This window comes from Microplitis demolitor, chromosome 2 (assembly GCF_026212275.2).
Source record: "Microplitis demolitor isolate Queensland-Clemson2020A chromosome 2, iyMicDemo2.1a, whole genome shotgun sequence".
In the NCBI taxonomy this organism is placed as follows: Eukaryota; Metazoa; Arthropoda; class Insecta; order Hymenoptera; family Braconidae; genus Microplitis; species Microplitis demolitor.
This window is the reverse complement of record NC_068546.1, coordinates 20,759,681-20,776,800: the sequence shown is the minus strand read 5'-3', so window position 1 is coordinate 20,776,800 and position 17,120 is coordinate 20,759,681. Positions and strand designations below refer to the sequence as shown.

The 17,120-nt window shown below is 32.6% G+C and overlaps 1 long non-coding RNA gene across 1 annotated transcript in view; it reads left to right on the top strand.

Moving 5' to 3' along the window:
- LOC128669050 (uncharacterized) overlaps positions 1-17,120 on the top strand; it is a 149,799-nt gene that overhangs the window by 30,509 nt on the left and 102,170 nt on the right. The gene's annotated exons all lie outside the window — the stretch shown is intronic.

Genomic DNA, 17,120 nt, shown 5'->3' with positions numbered 1-17,120 from the left:
ATATATTTAAAGTAACTTGAGTTATTTATTTAGTCATAACCTTATTTACTAAATATGAAATAAATAAAAGATCGTAAATGTTGGTAGGTAGCATTGTAGTCATGTCCATTTGCATAGTTCTCTCGTCAATGAAGAATGGTAATCATTCCTATGGAAGCATAGCCAACGTTACCATGTAGAGTGGGGGGATTACTCTGTCCCGTGACTCTCGAGGCTAAAAATCCTCGTTACTATGTAATATAGTAATAGTTACCATTCTGCATAGGAATTATAACTATTCTTTCTCTCCGTTTCTTCTTCATTTCACAAATAAAAACAATACTCACAAATTTTATATCAAAGTTTTTTGACATCACCGGGTTATCTGGCTAATATTATTACTGTTTACTTAAAAATTCTTGACGCGTACATTTTTATATTCCGTTCGAACCACTAGCCAAGTTACTGAGAATTTGATGACCACCCTATGACGTCTCGGGATTTATTTTTTCATCAACTGTAGCCTGGGACCCTCGTTTATTTCATATTCTAGGAACCATTGCGGTAAGCCTGTAGACAAAAAATAAAACCTATGAAGGAAATCAAGGAAATACCGGTTATAGATACAGAAGTTTGATACTCAAGTTCGTCAAAGGAGGTAGATTATCATGAGGTCAAGTTTGTAGCGTCTTAGAAGTTTGTATCTAAACCATTGAGGGTTCTACAACCACATTTTCAAGATCCTGAGACGAATCAATGGGAATTTAAACCGAAACTTTCAGTTTCACAGAATCCCGAGTCTTTGAAGATGATTCGCGACTCTTCTCCATTAGGCTTGATCGGCTCTCATCTGTCCGATCAACCGCAACTTCTTATGCCAACTTTCCCTGGTTTACAAGACAACCGTCTTAACATTTGTCATTTTTCTTTCATTTCCGTTTCCCCTTCTTAATACATCCCGGAAACAATAATTCATCTTATAAAATATCCTACAAAAAAATTATCATCCAACATTTTTTTTTTTTTAAATCCCGTCAATAATTCGACTGTTTCTTTTTATTTATTTTTCTTCTAAAAAGCATTGAAGAGAGGGTTAAAGACACACAGGAGTGTCTCGGTTGGTTGGAGTGAGTTAAAGTCAAGGCAGGTATTCCGGATGGATCTTGGAGTTTCGTAAAGGCATTCGGCTCCAACTCCGAGTACAAAGTTATCCCGAGGTACGTGAGAGATAGATGGGGTGGATCGTCGTCGAAGGATGTGGGAGTGTACGGGCGTTATAGGGATCGTATGTAGTAAGGTGTAAGACGGGTAGTGCGGGTCGTCCGACGTCGGTCGAGGCGTTTCAAGGCGAGCAATCACTTAGGCAAATATTCATGTGCGAGCGCGTCTTCGACATGTGGGTGATCCAACTCCATCTATATGAACCTCACGAGGAATGGGAATTCTCTTTCCCTCTTGTCTAGAGAATCTACGTATATCTATATATGTAAATATATGTATATGGATGTGTATGTAGTGAAGGGTAACGGCCAGAGGGCATGAGGGCGGTTTCCAAACCCTCATACTTAGTGATGCTTACATATAAAACTATTTCTTCATATTTAGATTGCACATTACTTTTGAAAATTTTGTTAAAAAATCAGGATCATGTAGATCTACATGGTTTGCCTTTACTTGTGAAATCCAGAGGCCACGAACCCTTATCAAAACAGTGAGAGGGTGGAATTTCAGGGAGAAACGCCAATATAAATCATGGACTGTGTGTACTAAGGGGGTTAGGGGTGACACAACTGTGTAGCTGCTGTAGGTGGATGGGCGAGGGTCTCAGGGTATCCAGATCTCAAAGTCCAAGCAACTTTTACTTATAACGCGGTACCGGTTAAGGGAGAGAAAATGAAAGCGAAGGAAAATTCGCGCAAGGGGGTTGCGCTTTTCTATATACTTATGTATATACGTATATATGTATATGTATAGTAACTTATAGGACTTGGTAGTCCTCGTATACGGCGACGACTACGACGACGGCGAGATCAGTACATTACAGATAAAGTAAGAGACCCTCTTGGACTTTTTTAAGCTATAAATTTCATCTCGGAGAAGTGTTTGCCGAACTGGTTCCTTCCTAACTCAATTGCTCCCGGGCCCCTGCTCAGTGATCTATGATATCTATCTCCCAACACTCTTTTTGAGAAATCACAGCTAGTCCTCGTGCCCCGGATTTCTCATCTTCGACAACTCCGCTCTCAATATAAATCCCTTATTTTTTTCACTTTGCTTTATATAAACTTTGTATACTTATACATCTGGATAGATTATAAGCCGCGTTAATGAGTCTTTGATGAAGATATTTTCTCAGGATTAATGAGAATTAAAAAGCACCCGCTGTCTTATAAATGAACCCTAAATAATAGGATATGGACAAAATGGTTTATTAAAAATTTTTATTTTTACTCCAAATAAAATGATTTATTTAATATACATTTGGGAGCATTCAGGAGTTTTTAGCTGGGTACAAAATATTAATAATAATCCTCTTAACAGCAAGCGAACTAGTGGCGATTTTGTTCCGCGTTGACGAGACGATTTGTCCTGAAAACGTAAACGAGGAATAGTATAAAGAAAAGAAAGGATCGAGGAAAAAGCATGAGAGCCTGCGATCTAATGACTGGGAATCCTCTTTATGGTTTACAAGAAGTTTGACCCTCAGTGATGAGAATTATGGGGGTGAGGATGCCGTTCGACATCAGTGGACTCGAGTAGATCTCTCTATACAAAGAGAGACTCTTCTCGCCTCGACTCTGTCTCGTAGCTTCCTTTCTTCCTTTTTCTCTTTCTCTCCAGCTATTTTTACTTTTTTTTTTTTTTTGTTTTTTTAACATTTTTTTTGTCTTCTTCCATAAATTGTTCACGGAGGGTCGCCACGCCAAGGTGGCCGGAGACAAAAGAACGGGAAGGAAAGCAGGAGTAATGTATTTAACTCGAGCACCCGAGACGGAGATTACGATGAGAATATTGTCCGTAGGATTTTTATTTTATTCCCTCGGGCAAGTGGATTTTTTTTACCTTTTCTTTTTCTTTCCTCTCTTTTTTCGACTTATCCTTTTTTTCGTTGTTATCAAACGTATTGTTTCGCGAATTTCTATTCATTCGTCTCATTCGAATGGACAAAATGATACTTAAGGACATTAAAAAATACGTTAAAGAAAAAGTACGTGGGAAAAAAAATAAAATGGAAATATAAAACAAAGTGGAGTAGAGAACAAAATATGAGCAAACTTTTCGAATGAGATTGTTTTGATATATTTTTTATTTTTTCGCTTTATTTTAAAATGAAATTTTTTTTTTTCATTGCTTTTGTCGTGTATGTATAACATGATGCTTTCCGTTTCCATCAGACATAATTGCATGTCTGAAAGTGGATCTCGAGAAGGCATTTCAGTGGGTAGTAGCAGCGATGTTGGAAAAGGAGTATAGTACAGTACTGTGAGAAAAGGAGCGGTTTATGAAGGTAACTCGATATCTAATTACCTTCTGGCGTTACCTGTGACTCTATACATCTATATATGTATATATATATCTCCAAAGCTGGATGACGTATGAATGTTTCTTCGCTTCAAATATTTTCCCAACTCATATCTCTTATTACTATTCAGAATTCTGATAAACTTTCGAGCTTTCGTAGTGCTTTAATGAGCTTTTTAATTATTGTTGTTATTATTATTTTTTACTCTATGATTTTTCCAAAGCCATTGACGAATTTATGACTAGAAAGTTTTTTAATTATTTTTTTTTAAGCACGAACTTTTTTAAAATCAACTCAAAGCGTTATTATACTTATTGGAAATTGACAGGATTTAATAATAATTACTACTTATATTTAGTGAAATTTTAATTAATTTTGTGACCATTGTATTGGAAGTAACGATTTTTAAAATGACAGTTCAGTTGAATTTTAAAATAATTATTTGTGCGTCTGGTAGACTGTAAAAAAGGGGTAAGACAAGGGGGTGTAGATATTGATATTTTCGGTGTTAAATTTCAACATCAAAATGGTGTAAAATAACACTGTCGCTGGTGTAAATATTCTGTTCTGATGTTAAAAAAATAAATTCACGGTGTAATAATATTTAACTCTGACTATTTTTACTTACACCACTCTGTAAACATGAATAAAAGAAACAGGAGAATATTCACTAATTCTAGGTGCCAATCGAACTAATTTTTAAAATAAGTGAATCGCTTTGCACTTAGAATTAGTAAATATTCACCGATTTCACTTATTCATGTTTACAGAGCATGTGATTAAAATGATGGGTGTAAAATTGTGTAAGTTTTAAATAAATTATGTTAAACATAAATAAATACATAGCAAAATTGAAATTTCCTCTAGATAATATTCATTAAATTTTTATACATGTTATGTGTAACACCTTTTTTGTTTCTAATTTCTATGTGTGGAATTTTTTTTACACTGATTTAACATCGCCAAATTACACCACCTACACCTGTATTATTGTAATTTAACACTACGCGGTGTTAAATTAAGTCCATTTTTAACACCGTTTTCATATTTTTTCATATGTTATACAATTTTTTTCTACTTTCTATACGTGGAATATTTTTGCACCGATTTTACACCGTTTTAACACTGGTATTTTAACGCCGCCAAATTTCACCGCCTACACCTGTATTATTTTGATTTAACATCATGTGGTATTAACTTGAATCCATTTTTAACACCGATTTTTTTTACAGTGTACATAATATTAATTAAATTTTCATATTTTTTCATATATTATACACTTTTTTCTAATTTCTATCTGGGACTTTTTTTTACACCGTTTTAACACTGGTATTTTAACACCGCCAGTGTATAAAAAAAATGATTCTGTTTATTTAAATGAAAGTTGTAAAAAGTAAGAATTGCTGGTAAAAGTTATGAAAAATTATAATCTCATTAAGACTATTATTTTCGTTGTCAATATAAAACTTTTCCCGCCACTAAAAGTTAAACAATTTCATATAGCCTTGGCACGTTTTACCCCTTATATAACCACACTTGCACCCCAGCGTTGGTTCTAATACCCTTGACACATGTGTCGCGAGGCATAGACCGATGGCTGAAACTTACGACGGCTGATGATGACCGATTTGTCTTCGATTAAGGTCAATTTTCTTAGAATATCGAGCGTAAAATAAACGAAATTTTTTTAATAATAAAAATAACATTCTTTTAACGGGTTTGTTATTTTGTTGAGGGATTTTGTCGGGCGTAATGTTGATTAAAGGTGAAAATAGCCAACAACTCAAGCTTTTAGTTATCGGGAATTACTTAAACCAGCTTTACGACTACAGGAATTGCACACCAGCGAAAAGGGGATTCGGATGCATTACCGTATTAGCTGCCCGTGCTTAGAAAGGGTTACGAATTCAAAGTAGATTATAGTCAAGTCCGAATTTAATCCCTGCTATCAGTATTAAATATTTTTTGTTTATTCTAGTTTATAGATATCAATATTATTAATATATTTAATATTATCTTGTTCAAATAATTGAGTAATTATCATATTTAGAGAAATAATTATTTTTGTCGGACATGATTTTTTTTGTGTCGAAAATAATTAGGAATTGAACTTTTCACTGAAAAAATCCGGAGAGAGTGCGAATTTTATTCGAATCTAAATTCAATCTGACACTAGGAATTCTAGTGTTTTTAAAAAATTACTCCGCATGCGTAGTAAATAGAGAGTTTATTTTTTCAAAGGCGTGATTTCGGAGGGATTTGGATTTTATTTAAATACACATTCACTTCGAGAGGATTTAATAAATAAACAGTCATCCGCTTCACAATCACTACGGATTTAATCCATGTTCACTTCGCGATTTTATTACAGTGTAATAGGAAATTTTAATTATTGCTGAGTCAATTATTTTATACTATTTAAGCAGGAGTATAATTTCTGTATTTTTTAAAAATTATTGAAAGGAAATAAAAGGCCGTTTTCCTAAAATTTAGAAAAATAGAAATCTTGATTATTTTTTAGGTAAAATTTGTTCTAAATTCAAACTCGTGACATTTTAAAAAATTAAGAAACTCAGCGAAATTGATTATTAATTTGAAAATTTTGTAATTTTGAAAATAGCGCCAAAAAAATCATATCCTGGATTTGTAAGATTTCTTTTTTGAAAAATATTTTAATACTTTCCAAATCTTGTGATTCTTCTAAAAAAATATTTCTATTAATTATTTTATATATAATATGACTGATATTTATTCTGTGCATTCCCAGAATAATTAATGAGTAGTCATTTAATATTTATTTAGCTTAAAAAATTTTTAATAATAAGTTAATTTTAAAAAATATATATTTTTTGATTCTTAACTTTTTTCATAAAAGTATCCAAGTTCAATATCACTTAGTTTTATGACAGTAATTATAATTTTACGATCAGCACTCAGTACTTTAGGGCTTTATTACTAACGTTCGGGGCTTGCCACGGCATTAACACTTTTCCTTCTTACTCTTGGATTTTCTTATTTGAACCCCCTTTTTTTTTTTTTTTTTTTTTTTTTCAAGTAACGGCTTAACAAACAAAAAAAATATGTTTTCTATTTATCTGGTTAAATACAAGGTACTAAATACAGTTTACCTTCACATTTATTTTATTACTAAATAGTTTTCAGAAATTTTTCGCTTTGATTCGTTTAGTTGCTGGAGTAGAGAGTTTTAAATTACGATGTCTGGCCGAAAGAGAAATGACTAAAGATGAATGAAAAATAAAAAAAAAAGTATAATAAATAATAAAAAATTTACGGTACACTTTTTTCAGAAAAAAATTTATAAATATATAAATATATATATGTATATATTTGATGTTAGTATAATGGAAAATTTAGGGCTGTCGAGAACGATAAATTCGCAGCTGTCCACTCGAATATTTTCCATGTTTTAGGCAGTCGTATCTTGACCGTCGGTCTTGTAGTCCCGACGGAGCATCGAGACGTCGTCCCCTTCTTGCATATTCACAAATCATTCGTGTAGCCCTTTTTCTCTATCAGAATATAGGATAGGACTCATGACTACTCTCGAGAACTCTACAGGACTCGGTAAACTCATGCATGACCATTTCCCACACCTAAGGGAATTATATTTTGACTTATTTCCAAACCCTCAGCTACTGACCATTCTATTGAATATCAATAGAATTTATCATTTTTATTTATTTGAATTTCAAATGATAAATTGTTCAATTAGATAATAATATATTTTCCATGAATTTATCAGTCTTCAGTTTAAATTACTGAAATAAATGATTCAAGTTTCTGGGGCAATGGGGGAGGGTTAGAGGGGAGGGGGGTAGATTGAGAAGTACAAAAGAGCTAGTCGATATGTCATGACGCGATGAGTGTGACAGAAGTGTCCAGTAGATATGTTGTGTGACCTTAGCTAAAAGCTCGCACATCATTCCCAAGTGTATATCCCTTGAATTTCCCTGGAATAGATTGATACGTCAAACATATTTTCTAAAGATCGATCCAGTGCCTCGAGAGATAAAGGATGCGGGCATCAATTTGTTTCATGCATGACAGATGAGCAAATATTCCTTTTCTTTATTTATTTCCCACATGTGAATAAAAATAAAAAATTGAAAATAAGAATTTTTTTTTTTAAAGTTAAGACCAAGTAATGGAAGAAAAAAGTTTTTCTATATTTCTTATCAGATTTTTTTTTCGATAAAAAAAATAATTATATTGGAAGGTTGGGAAAAATTTTTTTTTGAAAAAATTGAGTACACGGAGAGTAAAAAATAGTTATAATTCGTATGTAGAATGGTAACCATTACTATGTTACATAGTAACGAGGATTTTTTAGTCTCGAGTGTCACGGGACAGAGTAATCCCTCCATTCTACATGGTAACGTTGGCTATGCTACCATAGGAATGATTACCATTCTTCATTGACGAGAGAACTATGCAAATGGACATGACTACAATGGTACCTACCAACATTTACGATCTTTTATTTATTTTATATTTAGTAAATAAGGTTATGACTAAATAAATAACTCAAGTTACTTTAAATATATGTAGAAATTGAATAAATCTATTGAAATAATTAAAATATTGCTCATAATGAAATATCATTTTTTGATGAAAAATAAAGAATAATTTTAAAAATTTGAATATTTAGTAATAAACAATTTATTTACTTGGTTTGTTTACTTCGTTGTCTTATATATATTTATTAAACTGTAATGACAGCTATTGAAGCATGGGACTGAGTAGCATTCTACATAGCCCTGGTTCCCATGCTAGATAGCGATTTTTACCATTTTACTTGTTTCAATGTAACATAGTAATCATTACCAGAAAAATGCTAATCAATCCTATTCTACATCATTATTTACCATTTTACAAAAAATTAGTCTGATTAGTATGTAGAATGGTAATTACTATTCTTTTCTCTCCGTGTAGACTTAAAAAAATGAAATTTTTTTTTTTTTTTATAATTATTTTAAATAAATTTGATGACTGACGGGAAAATTTGAATGAAATAAAATTTCAGAGCAAAGGTGTCAAAAAATTTTTGACGAAATTTCGAGTACTCCGGGCTGAAAATTTAAATAAAAAGTAAATTTTTTTTTTGTTAAGTTTATTCTTGACTTAAAAAGCATCAGGAGAAATTAAAATTGTAAATGTGAATTAGGTAGTTAGAGCTTTTTCTTAATGGCGAAAAAGTATTTTCTGAAAGACGGTTATTTGTGATACAAATGAAATTTGTTTGTTTTTATTTGTTGTCATCTTTGTTGGATTTTAAAAAGAGACTAAAATAAATTAGAGAAAAAGAAAGTGTGGCTTACGGGATGATGATAGAAAGGGATGGAGATAAAAGACAAAGAATTGAAATAAAGAAGGAAGAGAGGTAGGGTGAGATGGAAAATGGAGAACAGAATAAAGAAAAAGCCACTCGAGTACTGGTTGGTTCATTAGATATTGTAATCCGCACGACGTTCCGACGCTAATGAAGATAATTGCATTAAAGCATTTTGCGGGGTACCAAATACTTGCCGGTAAAAATGGGAATTCGAATAAGAAACGCAAATTAAGAGAAATCTCGAATCATATATAGATACACAGCTTTCAGTGATTTTACTTTTACTACTACTACTACTTCTTTACCTTTCGTAAGATATCGTTAATTCGATAACAAATTATATTGAAAAAGAAGAAAAGAATTTTATTTTTACTTTCATGGACTTTCGTTTTCTCTTATATACTTTCACTTGACGATGAAATAAAGGTGCTATTAAAACTGTATCTAAACTCGTGGTAAACTTTTTACTACACAGTTTTCATGATTACTCAACTTTTTGAATTTTCACCTGCACTTTGTGCTTACATTCGCTGGCAAATATATTCTTTTATATGTTTTTAGTAATTTTCATGTCACAAACTGTGTTTTATGTTTTTTAAGGACTTGACAAACAGGTCAACCATTTTTTTTTCTACTAATTACACATCTCATTTTAATTCAGTTCAATTTTATTAAGAGAAATTTTTAATTCAATTATTATGACTATTTTTATTTTTTCAATTTATATCTTTTATTTAATTACTATTTAAATTTTTATCATACAATTTTTTACTTTATATCAAATTTTTTTTTTATTAAATAGAAAAAAAAAATTTTAAGGCTATCAAATTATGAGTGTGAATATAACAGGCATCAGACAAATTTAAAATTATAAATAAATAGAGTAAATAATTAAAAAAAAATATTTAAAAAAATGCACTTTTTAATTTAAAAATTTTTTAAATGCGCATTTTTTTAAAATTTTATTTTATTAATTATTTCCTCTGTTCATTTATAATTTTAAATTTGCCTGATGTCTGCTGCATTATTCAAACTTATATCAAATTTGATCTGAAAATTTTTCTTTGTTTCAAAAACAAGTTAATTTTGACATTAGAAATTTTTTTCGTTTTGAACATTTTTAAAAATTAAACTCCCTTCTCTTTCACTTTAGACAAAAAAAAATTTCATGTACTGAGTCTTGATTAAAAAAAAAAAATACCAACTTAGAAAGTTAATCAACAATAAGCTTCAGTAAAAAGTTTAATCCAATTAAACTCCTTATAAAAAAAAATTTAGTTGTCTTAAATAAAAGAATCTTGACCGCTGAACGTAAATAACAAAAGTCTAGCAACAAATCGGATTTTAAGGTATAGCAGTAAAAGGCTGCCTGCGGGTGAGTTTTAACTTCTTGCGGTCAGACTTTAGGGCATACCCTGAACTATACCCTCCGTACCCTCATGAGCGTACACTATTCTACCTCAACATAACTATAGATCTAAAAAGGCTCGAAAGTAGTATATAAGTACAGAGTCTATACTAAAGTGAGTTTGGTTAAAGAAGAGTAAGAGTGTTCAGTTAGAGTGAACCAGTAGCCCGGGGAGACGAAATGAAGTATTCCTTTACGAGGGTCCTTACTGCTCGTAAACTCGACTTTATGATGATAATTACAGGCGAGCGTAGTAAATCTGGTTGTACGTTCAGACCTGGAATAAGACTCAAAATATATACGTAGACCTATTCTCTGTATATATATACTGAGCTTACAGGGTACTGAAAGAATTCTTAATCTCAGCCCATTGTTCGTCGCGTTCTCCAAATGATGTTGCACGTGCCTGCCTCAAGGCGCATTAAATAACATTCACATGTTGGCTATTTTCATAAATCTACATCGGTGTTACATCGTTCTGACTAAAAGAGGGTTTTCTAGGGCAAAGATGCACAGAACAGAGACTCAAATTACTGACATGACATTTTCAAAGTACTCTAAGGATAGTTTGTGATCATGATAAGATTCTTCAATGCATAAGTACATTGTAAACTATTAGCAGTACTTATTTGTTATGAACTATACACTGGTGTAAGTGGTGTTAAAATACCAGGATTAAATCGGTGTAAAATCGGTGAAAAAAAACTTCACGTATAGAAATTAGAAAAAAAAATGTTTAACATATGAAAAAATATGAATATTATGTACGCTATAAAGAGAGCGGTGTTAAAAATGGACTCAGTTTAACACCACGTGGTGTTAAACGTAATAATTATTTTTTGCTCCCTCGGACGCGATCGCGGGAGAGATTGCGCTCTATTATCGACTCACCGCGAAATCGATATTTTTTTTCCAACAATTTTTACTAATTCTATAAATCACCTTTATGGCAAAAAAATTACACCAGTGTCTTGAAAACATTCTGAAAAATAATTTGGATCTAATTAAAAATGTATAGTTATTTAATGATTTTTCCAAAAGACAAATGATGAAATTAGAGTGACCACAAAACTGCTTTGGTGGATAGTAAAGTTATTTAGGAGTTGTAATAAATAGTGTTTACACAATGGTTAATGTCTACGTACGAGTTGGTAAGCGACCAGGCGACTTAACGACCCTAGAGTGGACACCAAGTTCCGTTAGACCAAGTAAAGTAGTAGAGTGGAGCAGAATATGTATACTGTGTGTAACATCATCGTGACCATTAAATCGTTAAAGAGCGTTTATGTGCGTGATTCGGTAAAGTGAGTTTTGTTGGTTATACTTTGCTATATATATAGCACACAAGTATATCATATAGCTAGTTTAGCTTACATTTTAGTTATATGTAGGTGTATATGATCGAATGATGTGAAATTAGTGGTAACCGTGCGGTTAATTCACTAGACCAAATTCAGGCTCAATTTAACTCAGATAACTTTCAAATTATATTGAGTAATTACACGTGTTTAAATAATCAATTGATTTATCATTAATCATTAACTTTTAATTAAACTTCGCTATGATTTATTTATTACTTTATCATTTATGTTTTATTTTTAATTCAATTGGTTTAAATGGGTTTTAATATGCAAGTAGTTTAGTAACTGAATAGTACAACGTTGTCTTCAAAATTCTAATACTCGATTTTTTTTATTGTCTTTGCGCTCCATTGGTTTTAAAATTTTATATTTCAATTTTTGTAAGCAGCCAATTTTTTTTTTTTTTTTTAAGTGAACCAGGGTTTAAATTATTTTAGTGTGAAAGAAAATTTTTTGGAAAATTTAAATTTGAAGTTTGATAAATTTATTTGGAATTTTTTTGTTTTTTTTGTATGATTAATATCTAATTTTGAATGAAAATAATTTAAAAAAAAGTATAACGTAAATTTCTGTAGTAATTATTAAAATATTTATAAAAAAATTTATTCATGAATATAAAAATAAAAATAACCGCATAAAATAAAAAGCATTGACACAAGAATATAAATTATAATAATTTAAAAAAATAAAAAATGATAAAACTCGCGGAGATTGGAGCCTCGTAGCGCCAGCAAGGGTAGTATGACGGTGTATGGTAGTAGGGGGTCGCTGGTGTATATAAGGGTGAGCGAGTGACTCGGTATACTAGTGAGGTATAAAGAAGAAGGACTGAAGCCGAAGGTAAAAGAGAAGGAAAGGATAGGACGTGATACGAGCGGGCAGGTAGAGGGTATTTGTAATTCCGATTAGCTTTCGCAGCCCGAGAATACGTAGAAGTTACTTTGGAGAAACTTACACGTTGGTACTTCTCCAGAGGAGTATGAGGTGGTGGCGCCGGTGGTGATGCTGATGGTACATGCTAGCTAGTGTGATGCTGATGCTGATGCTGATGGTGATGCTGGGTATCTCAGGGGGTTGGTAACACCCGCTTTCTATTCCACATGGAACTAGTGAGAAAGATGCGACCGTGTGTGACCGCTGGTATACATTTTCCTTTATATATATATACATATGTACATTTATATATATATATATATATATATATATATATATATATATATATATATATATAGCTGACGGAAAAGACGTACGGCTCTCTCATGAATAGCATTGCGATAAATTCGATTAAAACTTCTAACTCTGAGTTTCCATCCTACATGTCTCGAGGTTAGAAAAGGACACCTTCCCCATCCTACACACCCTACACCTTACACCCTACAACCTGCACTACATCAGTAAATGTCTTCCTGGTACTCTTATATACCATAGAGATGACAATTTTATTTTTATTAACTTTTTTTTTACAAGATCATTAGTTACATTTTTTTTTTTAACAAAAAATTCTTAATTGCTTGGGTTCATAACTCATTGGGGTAAAAAATAAAACTTGTCGTTGAAGTTAAAGTAAACTAGGTGAAGAAGAAGAAGCGGATAAGGATAAGGTTGAGGATAAGGAGGTAGAGGGGAAGCATGTAGAGATGAGAGTGTAGACAGGGCAGTCGAAAAGAGGTTTTAGTGAATAAGGGGTTGTGATACCCGGCAGCACATACTTGAGAAAGTTTTCGGCGCTGGGCGATTATGGGATGAGGGTGGCACCGGGGGACAGGACATCAGTGACGATGGGTATGAGGTAACAGAGTGCGAAACAGTTTCGAGTGCTCGCTAAATGTTGCGGAAAATAATGACTGATGGTAGTCGTAAACGTGGCTTCTCTCATTCTAAACTTATTTTTTAATGTTTTTTTTAGTTTGAGTGTAAGTTGTGACTTGGGTTACAGTCCTTGTTTCATGGGTTTTTAATCATTATTATCATAATTATGAATATAATTATTTATACAATTTAAAATAATCTTTCACAATTCATTTTAATTATTTACTTGATTATTTTTTTTTACAATCGGTTTTAAAAATTACTTATAAAATTATCATCTAAAAGATACCAGACAATTAGCAGTTTTTGGATTTTTTTTTACCAAATGAATTACAAAAAAAAAAAAAAATATGCACGTATAGAAAATTTGAAAAATTCAAAGTGGAATTTTTTTGAATATTTTTAAAAAAAATTTATTGTTTTTAGAAAAATCCAAAAATTATCAGATGGCTAACTTTGGTATTATATGAAATTAGCCATGTTTTTTTTTTTTTTTAATTTTTGATCAAAGAATGAGGGAAAAATGGAGCACGGCAGAATACTCTAGAAATTTCGTAAAATAAAAAGAAAATTTTTATCATCAACCCGGGGCACAATGGGCAACTCTGAAATTTATCGAAAATAAAAAAATGACAATCATTACATTTATTTTTTGATTTTTATAAATTTATAATCGATACAGTCTATTCGGAGTAAAACAGGTCATTTTAAAAATTAAAATACAATTTTCATTAAAATTTAACCCGCGAAAATAAATTACTTTTTTTGAGTATCCCGTCATGCCCTTAGTCTCTCCCTATAGTTTTCAAACAAAATAAAACAAGCGGTGAAAAATCAATTATCGAATAGTTTTAGAAAAAAAAAATAAAAAAATCTGACAGCATATTTTGTCTATGAAAGGGTGGGTTAGTCTTGAAGTAGTTAAGTTTTGTTTTGACGGTACCGAGAGCATCTTTGGGTAGGTGAGCTTTAAAAGTATAGATGGCGCAAGTTATAGAGGCTTTCTCGCATTGTTTGGTACAAGCATTGTCGTACTGACCGATATATCATTTGGTGTGACACTAACTTGCTCTGATAATTTGCTCGAGTGTTCCGGAGGAGCAGGTCGAATGTCTCTGACGTTCTTTACTGCCACTCCACTATTTACACCATCCATCTATACCGACATTCAAAAACAAAGAGACAAACAAATACACCAACACACTCATAAATTTAAAGAGAAACTCAAACAGCTTTTTACATCCAGTTATACTTTTACAACAAATTATTTTAATCGAACAAACATCCGTTTTAAATTTTGTTAATGTCCCGTTTATAGAATTAGTCGCGACAACCGTTGAATCATCCAACGATTTTTAGTTGCAAAAGTTTCGGAGAAAATTTAAACTGCTGGTGGAAAATTTCTTGGGGTTTGTATATATATATATATATATATATGTATCAAAGTCTTGAGTTTTCCTTGGGTAAATGGTTTATAAGTGAATGAGAGGATGAAGAATATAAAGAAAAATAGCAAGTAGTAGAATAAGTATAAGATATAGAGAAGTGGGTGAAAGATGTCTACGTTACTTTAAACTTGCTCTCTGACATCTCCACTATCTCTTTCTCTAAAAGAAGTAGTGGAAGTAGAAGTAGTAGAGTAGAGTAGAGAAGAACTGAGTCGAGTCAAGTCGAGCTGAGTTGAGTTGAGTTGAGCATAGAATCTAAAGTCTAGTCCTCTCCAGGGCCGTTGTTTACGGGGTGCAACTTTTCCGCGAACGAAATCGGCGTCGCAAACTTTCGAATGTGTGCCTCACTAAAGTTAATGTCTCAGTAAAGGTACTCGACAATCCACTGTCCGCTCATAATTTTCCGCAGGCTCTTCCTTCCGTTCCGGAAAATTATGGCGCTGAAAATCCTCTACGATTTTTCACTTCTTACGTTACTTTAAACTTTGGGTGGACGTTCCATTGAATAATACGTATTGTGAATATATGTTTCCTATATATATAAATTTATAACATATATTTTTATCCTTATTCATATTGACCAATGGATCGGCTAAATCGATTTCTTTGGAATTTTTAAAAAGGGAGGGGTCAAAATAACTCCTCGGAAATTTTTTATGATAAAAAATTAAAGAGGGGTAAAATGGTCATCGATAATTTTTTACTGCACTTCTTGGAAAAAAAATTGAGGGGTAAATTGGGTAGCAAAATTTTTTATGAAAAATAAAAAAAATTTCAATTGAATAAAAAATTTCGTTTTTTGATAATTTCGGTGGTAAAAAAAAATTCATAAAATTTATTTTTGTTGAAAAAATTTTTAATTAATAACGAACTATGTAATTTAGTATAATTATTATTTTTATTGATGTTAAGAGATTAATACACGGGCAAGCGTACAGTTTATGTAGGATATAATGTATGCGAAACTTACAAGGTCTCGTCTTACTGGCTCAAGTTTTGACGGCAACTACAACATGTGCCAAACTATTATCCAGTCTCTGTACAACTTTCGTCTCCTTACTTTACCCCTTAGCTTCTATCATCGATATTGATATCGAGCCAGGTGTTCCCGACACATTTTCCCGTTATGTCGACAGATTTTATGCTTTCAATGTTGTCCTTGGCTCATTATCATCTGAAATTATAAACTAAATAATTATAGAAAAAAAAAAAATTAATATGTTGCAATAGCAAGATGAAAGAGATTGTAAAGCGAAAGTCTCCGAGAGAAACGTTGGAGTGAACGGTTAGAAAAAGTGGGTGGTTGAGGCTGGTCTTAGAAGGGGTTGCAGTCAGGTAGATTGTGGGGAAGCTTTTAAGGGGGGTAAGTAGTAAGGTGAGAGGAGCCAAGAGGAAAAGAGGGTATTGAGGTCAGTGAATTTTTCCCCTGCGCGAAACTCGTTGCGCCTTGACGTAGTGAGGTTGCCTAGCCAGGCTCTGGCAGTGAGAGGACCAGCTAACGTTCAGAGCTGCTCGCTCGGACGGATTCGAGTCGGTGGTGGGCGTCGGCGTCGCGACGCCGGTAGTGCGCCTGGCCGACGACTCTGAGACCGCGGTACCCGCGATTGGGCTACCCTCCTATCACCAGGACCAACCCCGAGTACTGGTACCCCGTGAGATGCGTGGGCGTCAGATACGCCTCCGAGATATTTTTATTTTTTACCTTTTTGACCTTTTTTTTTAACTATTTTTTTTGTGTTCACCTTTCCGAGCTCGATCTCGTCCCCGTTTCTGAGATCTAGCGACAGTCAGATGCTCGGCATCCATCTTATTGCTAGGGGGAACGGGTGGGAGAGAAAAGGGGGGTATGTTCACCTACCTATGAGAAACTCACCCCCTTTGAGAACCGGCCTTACTCGGTTGCCTTTTACGCAACTAGAAAATTCAATTTTTACCGTATAAACGTCGACCGACGTAAAATCAAAAAAATACTTTTAAAATTGTTCAGACGTTAAAAAGTTTTATTTTTTGTCTGAGTTTTTATGTTGAGTAGGTTCATAGAGTCTGATAGAAATTTGTTTGCCAATCACTTGCAATAAAGTTACCTACACCCGTATCCATTAAATTTTTTACCCTTTATGTCACCGGTTTTTTTTTTTTATATTTTTTGAAAATACTCAAATGTAGAGCATCAATAATATAAAATGCTCCATAGTCAGTTTTTCCTAAAAAAAAATAAATTAAGCTAATTTGATATGAT